Below are 7,712 nucleotides of genomic sequence, written 5' to 3' on the forward strand. Positions count from 1 at the left end.
ATATAGAGGAGCAGGTGGAAGAGAGCTGAAAAGTAGAGGCAAGTGGCAGACCAGAAAGTTGAGCACTGGGGAGGCAAAGAGGGGCAGTCCAGGGCGCAGGACAGTGTGGTCCATCCTGACAAGTGGGCCCCCAGCTGGCATGTGGGCTGGAGCTCAGTTTCTGGGGACGACCGTTGGAGCTGACCAGAGAAGGTGTGGAAGTCTAAGGTGCGTAGCTGCCTTCTGACCGCCTCCCAGCGCCAGGGGCTCTGCTGTGACTCCCAGTGACTCTGAGCAAGCATGGAGCCAGCCAGGCTCCTGCCTCTGTGATCCTGTCGCCTTCCTGCCCTCGCTCATGACCTTAAAGACACTGTACATCCTGGTGGAACTTCAGGCAGCGCCTGCGTGCCCTGTGACAAGAGCACACACCCAGCGTTTAAGGCCCCAGGCACCAGGCTATGGAACCCAGCATTTCTGCCTGTCCAGAGTCTTCTCCAGCAGACACGGCAACGTCCTCACATCCAGCTCCTGCCCTGGTCTTTTCTTTTGGTTTTCTCTGGACACAAACTGCAGATAGCATTCTTATTGTGAGCATATCTGTCGCCCCAGGTGAGAGGGGTGGGGACAAATACAGCTGCCCTTGGATTGTTTAAATATATTTTATTTGAAAGGTAAATGACAGTGGAGAAAGGGAGACGTTCCATCTGCTGCTCCATTCCCCAGATGCCCACACATAGTTCGGTTCAGGCCAGGCTGAGGCCAGGAGCCAAGAACTTAATCCGAGTCTCCCATATGGTGTCAGGGACCCAATGACTTGAGCCACCACCTTGCAAAGTATGTGTTAGCTGGGATCAGGAGTAGGGCTGGGACTCGAACCCAGGCACTGCAATGTGACTGTGAGGGTCTTTTTCCTTAAAATTGTATTATATTTATTTGAAAGGCAGATAGAGAAAAGAAAGATCTTCCACCCACTGCTTTGGTCCCCAAATAACTGTAACAGCCAGGCCAGACCAAAGTCGGGGCCTAGAATTCCACCTGTGCCTCCCGTGTGGATGAGGGGCCCAAGCACTCCAGTCCTCACCTACTGCCTGCCCCAGGCACATTATTAGCAAGGAGTTGCATTGGAAGTGGAACACTCGGGATGTGAACCTCCCCTCATGTGGGATGCTGGAATCATAGGGGTGAGCTAAACCGCTGCACCACAACTCCAGCCCCAAACCACTTGCTTTCAGCATCGGTGGGCGAGCCAAGTGGCTTCAGTTAAGTGGTACCATGCCCCCCGTTTCAGGCTGGGGAAATGAAGTGTGAATGAGTGCAAGCAAACCTCAGTGCACAAGAATCCCACATGGTTTGCGTAAATGGTCAACCTTTGAGAACGCAGAGATAATTGGCTCCCTCCCTCCATGTGGGCTGTGCCCAGCAATGCCCTCATTTTATTCGACAAGTGAAAAATGAGGGGCAGAGTCCCGACCCGGCTTCAGCTTCCAACCCAGCTTCCTGTCAATGTGTCTAACAGGAAGTCAGTGCTGGCCACCTGTATGGAACACCTAGAACAAGTTCCTGGGTCCTGGCTTAGACCTGGCTTAGCTGAGCTATTGTAGCGCTTTGGGGAGAGAGCCAACAAATGCAAGATCTCTCCCTCCTTGCCCCCCCATCTTTCTCTCTCCCTCAGTTGTTTTTTCAAATAACGATGAATGTAAGTTTTAAAAATAAGAGAGAGTTCACATTAAACAGTGACACGTGCTGGCAAGGAGGAAGGAGAGGTTGGAAACCCTGCGCATGTTGCTAGGAATGTACTCTGCTGCAGCCATTGTGGAATATGGAGGTTCCCCAGAAGATGTAAAGCAGGAGCCAGTGTTGTGATGCAGTGGGTTAGTCTGCCACCTGTGATGCCGGTATCCCACATGAGCACCAGTTCATGTTCTGGCAGCTCCACTTCTGATCCAGGTCCCTGCTCACGCACCTAGGGAGGCAGCAGAAGATGGCCCGACAACCGTGTGGAAGACCAGGATGGGATGGGGTTCCAGGCTCCCGACTGCAGTGTGGCCCGGACCCGGCCATTGTGGCCCTCTGGGGAGTGAACCAAAGGGTTGAAGATTCTGTGTTTCCGCTCTGTAAATCTGCCTTTCAAATAAATAAAAAGACTCTTGGTAAAAAAAAAAAAAAAAAAAATTGAACAATGGAGTCACTGTATGATCCAATAATTCCACTTCTGGGTACAGAGCCAAAAGAGCCGAAAGCAGAGATCCCAGAGCAATCTTCATGTTTATAGCCTCATTGTTCCTAATAGCTAATGTGGAAGCAACCCAAGTGTCCATCAACAAATGAATGGAGAAGCAAGTCGCAGTCTAAATGGATAGAGAAGGAGACATTCAATTCTGACACAGGCTGCAGGATGGATGGATCCTTGGCAACGCTCTGGCAGGTGAACTAGATGAGTCACAAGAAGATAGCATGCGATGCCTCTCAGAGGACGCATTGGAGCCGTCAGGTTCACAAAGGAGAGTGTGGTTGCCGGGGCTGGGGGCAGGGAGAGTTCCATTTCCCAGACACGGTTTGCTTTTGGATCCGGGTGGAGGTGATGAGGGTAGAGGTGCATGCTAGGTTAAATTGCTAGAACTGTGGGCAGCCTTTGTTGTGTGTATCTGGACACAGTAACAAGTAGTCGGGAACAAAAGGAGAGGCAGTGCTGCAAAGGATGATGGGCTGGGCTGGCCTGGCTGACGTCCAGCACCAGGTCTCAGCGCTCAGCTAAGAACTTCTGTTGTCAATTATGTGGTGATTGGGTGCAGCTCCGAGAACCGGTCCACTGTTTTTTTGTTTGTTTGTTTTTTAACTAGGATCTTGTGAATGCTCGTAATTATATGACTCATGCTGGCTTCCCAGGGGCTGCTGAGACAGGCTTGCCCAGGTGTGCCCGTGAACAGGGCTCCTGGCAGAGGCTGGCAGCCTGAAGGTCCTCTGAGAGGGACTGCAGATGGCATCCCATAATTAATGGCTGCGATGACACAAAGAGAAATGACTGCATCTTCCCACTCACTTTGCCCACTGTCCCTTTTTGCCCTTGCTGTAATCCAAGGAATGGGTTCACAGTCCTCCAAGGGTTGGTTGCCCTCATCGCCACCCGTCCCCACCCTGCCCCCTGCCCTGCCCTGCCCCCAAGCAACCATGGCTGCACCAGTACCTGACCTGTCTCCTAACTCTGTGCTGTGTCCAGGTCCCAAGAGCCTCTGACCACACAGCGCCGTGTCCCTCATGCCCTTACCCACCCAGGCCTGGCCAGCCTTGCCTGCAATGCCCACAGTGTCCACAGCAAGGGAGTCCTTTGGGAGACACCGACTGGAATGGGAGCCCCTTAGTTCAGGGCTTGTCTGGTTACCGTCGCCCACCAGGCGCTATCTCTTAGGGAGCAATGTTACATTCAACTCACGAAAGGCAGGTGAGCAGTGAGGCTGGCACATGGGTGGAGAACCAGGGTGATTGCTTGCTTCCTTCCTATGTCCATGAGGCTCCAAATGCCCAGGCTTCCAGGAGGAAGCTGTCTGGGCCTCTTAGCCTTCCCCTACCTCCCACAAGCTGGCCCCCACCGAGCAACCTCCCTCAGGGACTGAAGTTCAACACAAGACCCACCAACCACCCCTCCCCCCAGATGCCCTTCTAGGAGGGAGAAGCTTGCCTTGCTCTCTGCCCTCCTGCTTGAATGCTCCCTTCACTCCTCCCCCTTGCAACTCCTCACCACTCTGCAAGGCCTCATCCGACTTCTCAGATGCCACATTCCTGCTCAGGCCAAGGTCGGCCCTGAACTTGGGCCCACCTCATCACCCCTTGCTGTGGGCATGTCACAGCTGACATCCATTCAGGTTCATGGCCTCTGCCGGCAGCACGGGCTGGGTACTTGCCTTGCATCCTCTGGCTTAGTCCTCTCAATTATCCTACGAGACCCACCACTGGACACCCACTTTGCGGATGGGGAATGCTGAGTTTTAGAAAAGGAAGCTTAGGTAAAGCTGCACCTGCAATGCCCGCATTCCATGTTGGCACCGGTTCAAGCCCAGGTTGCCCCACTTCCTATCCAGCTCCCTGCTAATGTGCCTGAGAAAGCAGCAGAGAATGGCCCAAATGCTTATGCCCCTGAACCCATGTGGAAAACCCTGGTGCCAGCCTGATCCAGCCCTGACCAGCCGCCATTTGGAAAATGAACCCGCAGTTGGAAAACCTCTATCTCACTCTCCCTTTCACAAAAATAAATCTAAATAAATAAATAAAGCAGCTTGCCAGAGGTCACCTGATTAGTAAGCGACCAATCTATGATTCAAACTCAGCGTTTCTAACCCCAAATACCCCTTTACTTCATTGTTTTAAGCCTGGACATTCTACAACTTGCCGTCCCCAGGGCTAGGCAGTCAGGCACGCAGCCCCTAGTTCCACAAGACCCGTGTTTATTATGTTAGGTGCAGGGGACATGGTGGAGACACGGGTAGGCCGGGTTATATCCCTTACTAAATGTGGGACCTGGAGCAAGGAGTTACCACGATGCCCAGCTCGGCGCTCAGGGATGCGCCCGCCCCACGTGCGCGCTGCCCCGTGCGTGTTTGCAGGCTGGGAGAAGAGCCTCTGCAAACCCCGCCAGCACTTGTCACTCCCGGAGCGCAATTCCACGATCCTGGTCCCTTTTACACCCACGGCCGATCTTCCTTAGAGGGAGGGGGCGGGGCCGGGCTTCCCACGTGGCCAGCAGGACGGGGAGTCACGTGTTCTTCATCCCCTCCGGTGTCCCGGGCTCCCTACCGGGGTTGCTAGGTGACCGGCAAACTCGGCCGCTGCCAGCCGTTTGAGGCGCGCTGGAGTGGAGGTAACCCGCGCTTGGGGCGCGTCCCCATCCTGTCAGTGTCAGGACCACGGTAAGGTGCGGCTGCAGAGGAGAGCGAAGGGGGTCGCTCCAGGGGGGACACAATCCCCAAAACAACCCTTTGATACCTCCCGGGATCCCTTTTGGGACAGCAGGTGCGCTAACCTGTGTCCTGGCCCCGGCTGGCTGTCCTAGGCATTGCCTGATCTCAGGACTCCCAGGGTGTCTGGTCTCAGGAATCACTCAGGTTCCTGGTGAGAGCTTGAGGGGCCAGAGAGGGGCTCACTGGGGCGGGCGGCTGTTGGGGGAGCCTTCTGATGAGAGAGGCAGAGAGCCACGCACCTTTTAGGAGCCAGGTCCTTTAGGTAAGTCCCAGCAACTGGCCCTCAAAGCCCATTGGGAATCCTGGTCAGGGTCAGTTTCTCCCAAACCTGGTGCTGTCCCTCATCCCCACACCCCAGCTCAGTGTATGCCACCACTCTCCCGTACCCCAAAAGTGCTGCTTCTCCCAGCTTTTGGATCCTGCAGGAGTTTCCCAATCCCTGGATTGTTTCAAGTTTTGTTTTCCAAAGTTGGCCAGAGTGGAGCAAGGGGAAAGAAGTGGATTGGCATCCCAGTCAGGCAACAGAGTGAGTCCAGGGGCCCCTCTCTGTGCCAGGCCCTGGGGACAGGGGTGTCTTTTTCTCTGGACACAGCCTTGCCGTGAAAGGTGCCGGTGCACACTGACCAGCCGGAGTGTTGCATGGGTCTCCACCTCCCTTGGGTTTGCTCTACCCTCCCCCTGCCTGGGAGCCTCCAGGAGGTGGAGCTTGGCAGGAGGGGCGGTTCCCTAATGAAGTCGGCCCTCTGCCTCCCTTTGCCCTGCCGGGTGCCAGTCAGCCCCAGGCACGGAGCCTGGGGGATGAGGTGAGGGAGCTGCCCCCGGATCCAAAAAGAGGAAGCCGTTGAAGTCTCTAGATTCTCCCATGGAGTCCAGTGCGGAGGGATGGGCCCTGGTTGCGGCCCTGACCCCCCTCCCCTCGCCCGCCACACTGCCCAGGCCTCCCTCCCAGCTGGCCCTGAGAGCTGTGCTCCTGGCAATCACTACCGAGTCTAGTGTTTCTCATGCTCAGGCTGCAGCATCCAGGCTCCACGTTCTATGGCACTGTGACAGGTGCTTTGCACACCTCCAAGTCCCTGGGTCCCAGCCGAGACAGCCTCCCTCCAACACCGCAGGGGTGTGGACACTGCTCCTGCCCTGCTCTGTACTCCTTACTGCGGCCCCTCGCACGAAGCCTACTCAGCAGTATCTGTCACACGAAGGAAGTCGAGCTTCCTTCATCGGCCTCACCATGTATCCCCATGCCCTGTTAGCTAGTAAAAATGACCTGCCGGGGTCCTGAAGTGAAGCATCTCCCGATCCAGGGCAGCCTGGCTCCAGACGGAAGAGGTCTGACCTTGGGAAGCGCCAAGAAGGAAAACCTCGTTGCTAAAACTTGTCTGGACTAAGAGGCTCTTCTGGTCCTTTGCTCATTCTTTTGGGCATCTTTGTACCCCCTAGAGCTGGCTTTCTTTGTACCCCCTAGAGCAGTTTTCTTTTTAAAAGTTTGTTTTAAATATGTATTTATTTGGGCCCAGCATGGTAGCCTAGTGGCTAAAGTCTTTGCCTTAAATGTGCTGGAATCCCATATGAGCACCAGCTCTTATCTTGGTGGCTCCGCTTTCCATCCAGCTCCCTGCTTGTGAGCTGGGAAAGCAGTCAAAGACAGCCCAAAACCTTGGGATCCTGCATTTACGTGGGAGACCCAGAAGAGGCTCCTGGCCTCAGATCGGCACAGCTCTGGCCATTGCAGCCATTTGGGGAGTGAATCATTAGACAGAAGATCTTCCTCTCTGTCTCTCCTCTCTGTATATCAGACTTTCCAATAAAAAATAAATAATAAATCTTCCATCCACTGATTCACTTCCTTAATGTCTGTGATGGCCAGGACCGGCCCTGACTGACAAAGCCAGGAGCCTGGAACTTTATCCCGGTGCTCCCACATGGGTGGCGGGGGGTCCAGGCACTTGCTGCGCTTCCAGGCGTGTTAGTGGGGAAACTTGACGGGAAGTGGAATGGCTGGGACTCAACCCTGCAGCCACGTGGGGTGCTGGGATCACAGGCTACCGCATAATCCTGTAAGTACCACCTGCTGGTCCCGGCTGTTTTCAGAGAGAGAGTGGGGGAAGGAGGAGAAAGAAAGAGAACCTCAAACTGGGTCCCCGCCTGTGGTCGAGGCCTGCAGCCCCGGGGATCAACAGAACAGCAGCCAAGGGAAGCTCCGGGGCTGCGAGCCCTCCTGTGGGAGCTCCCCAGCTTTGTCCTGCCCTCTGCCAGGCTGCCCACGAGGCTGGCTGGTGCGTGAGAGGGCCTGCTACAGCAAGAGTGAATTGTTTCTTAAAGACTTAAAAAAAATATTGGAAAGTTGGATATACAGAGAGGAGGAGAGACAGCGAGGAAGATCCTCCGTCTGCTGATGACTCCCCAAGTGGGGGCAATGGCCAGAGCTGAGCTGATCAAAAGCCAAGAGCCTGGAGCTTCTTCTGGCTCTCCCACACGGGTGCAGGATCCCAAGGCTTTGGGCCGTCCTCCACTGCTTTCCCAGACCACAAGCAGGGAGCTGGATGGAAAGTGGAACTGCCGGGATTAGAACAGGTGCCCATATGAGATCCTGGCACATGCAAAGCAAGGACTTTAGCCACCAGGCCACTGCGCGGGGCCCCACTAATTAGATTTTTAAGTACATTCACTTGGGGTGCCTCAGAGGGCATTTTTGGACAAAAGCTCCAACACAGAGCTGCCTGGTCAACCGAGTCACTCTTTCAGTGTTTTTGTTGCATGGTATTTTTCATTTGTAACCTAATT

This window comes from Ochotona curzoniae, unplaced genomic scaffold (genome assembly GCF_017591425.1).
Source record: "Ochotona curzoniae isolate NIBS_2020 unplaced genomic scaffold, NIBS_Ocur_1.0 contig_523, whole genome shotgun sequence".
Classification (NCBI taxonomy): Eukaryota; Metazoa; Chordata; class Mammalia; order Lagomorpha; family Ochotonidae; genus Ochotona; species Ochotona curzoniae.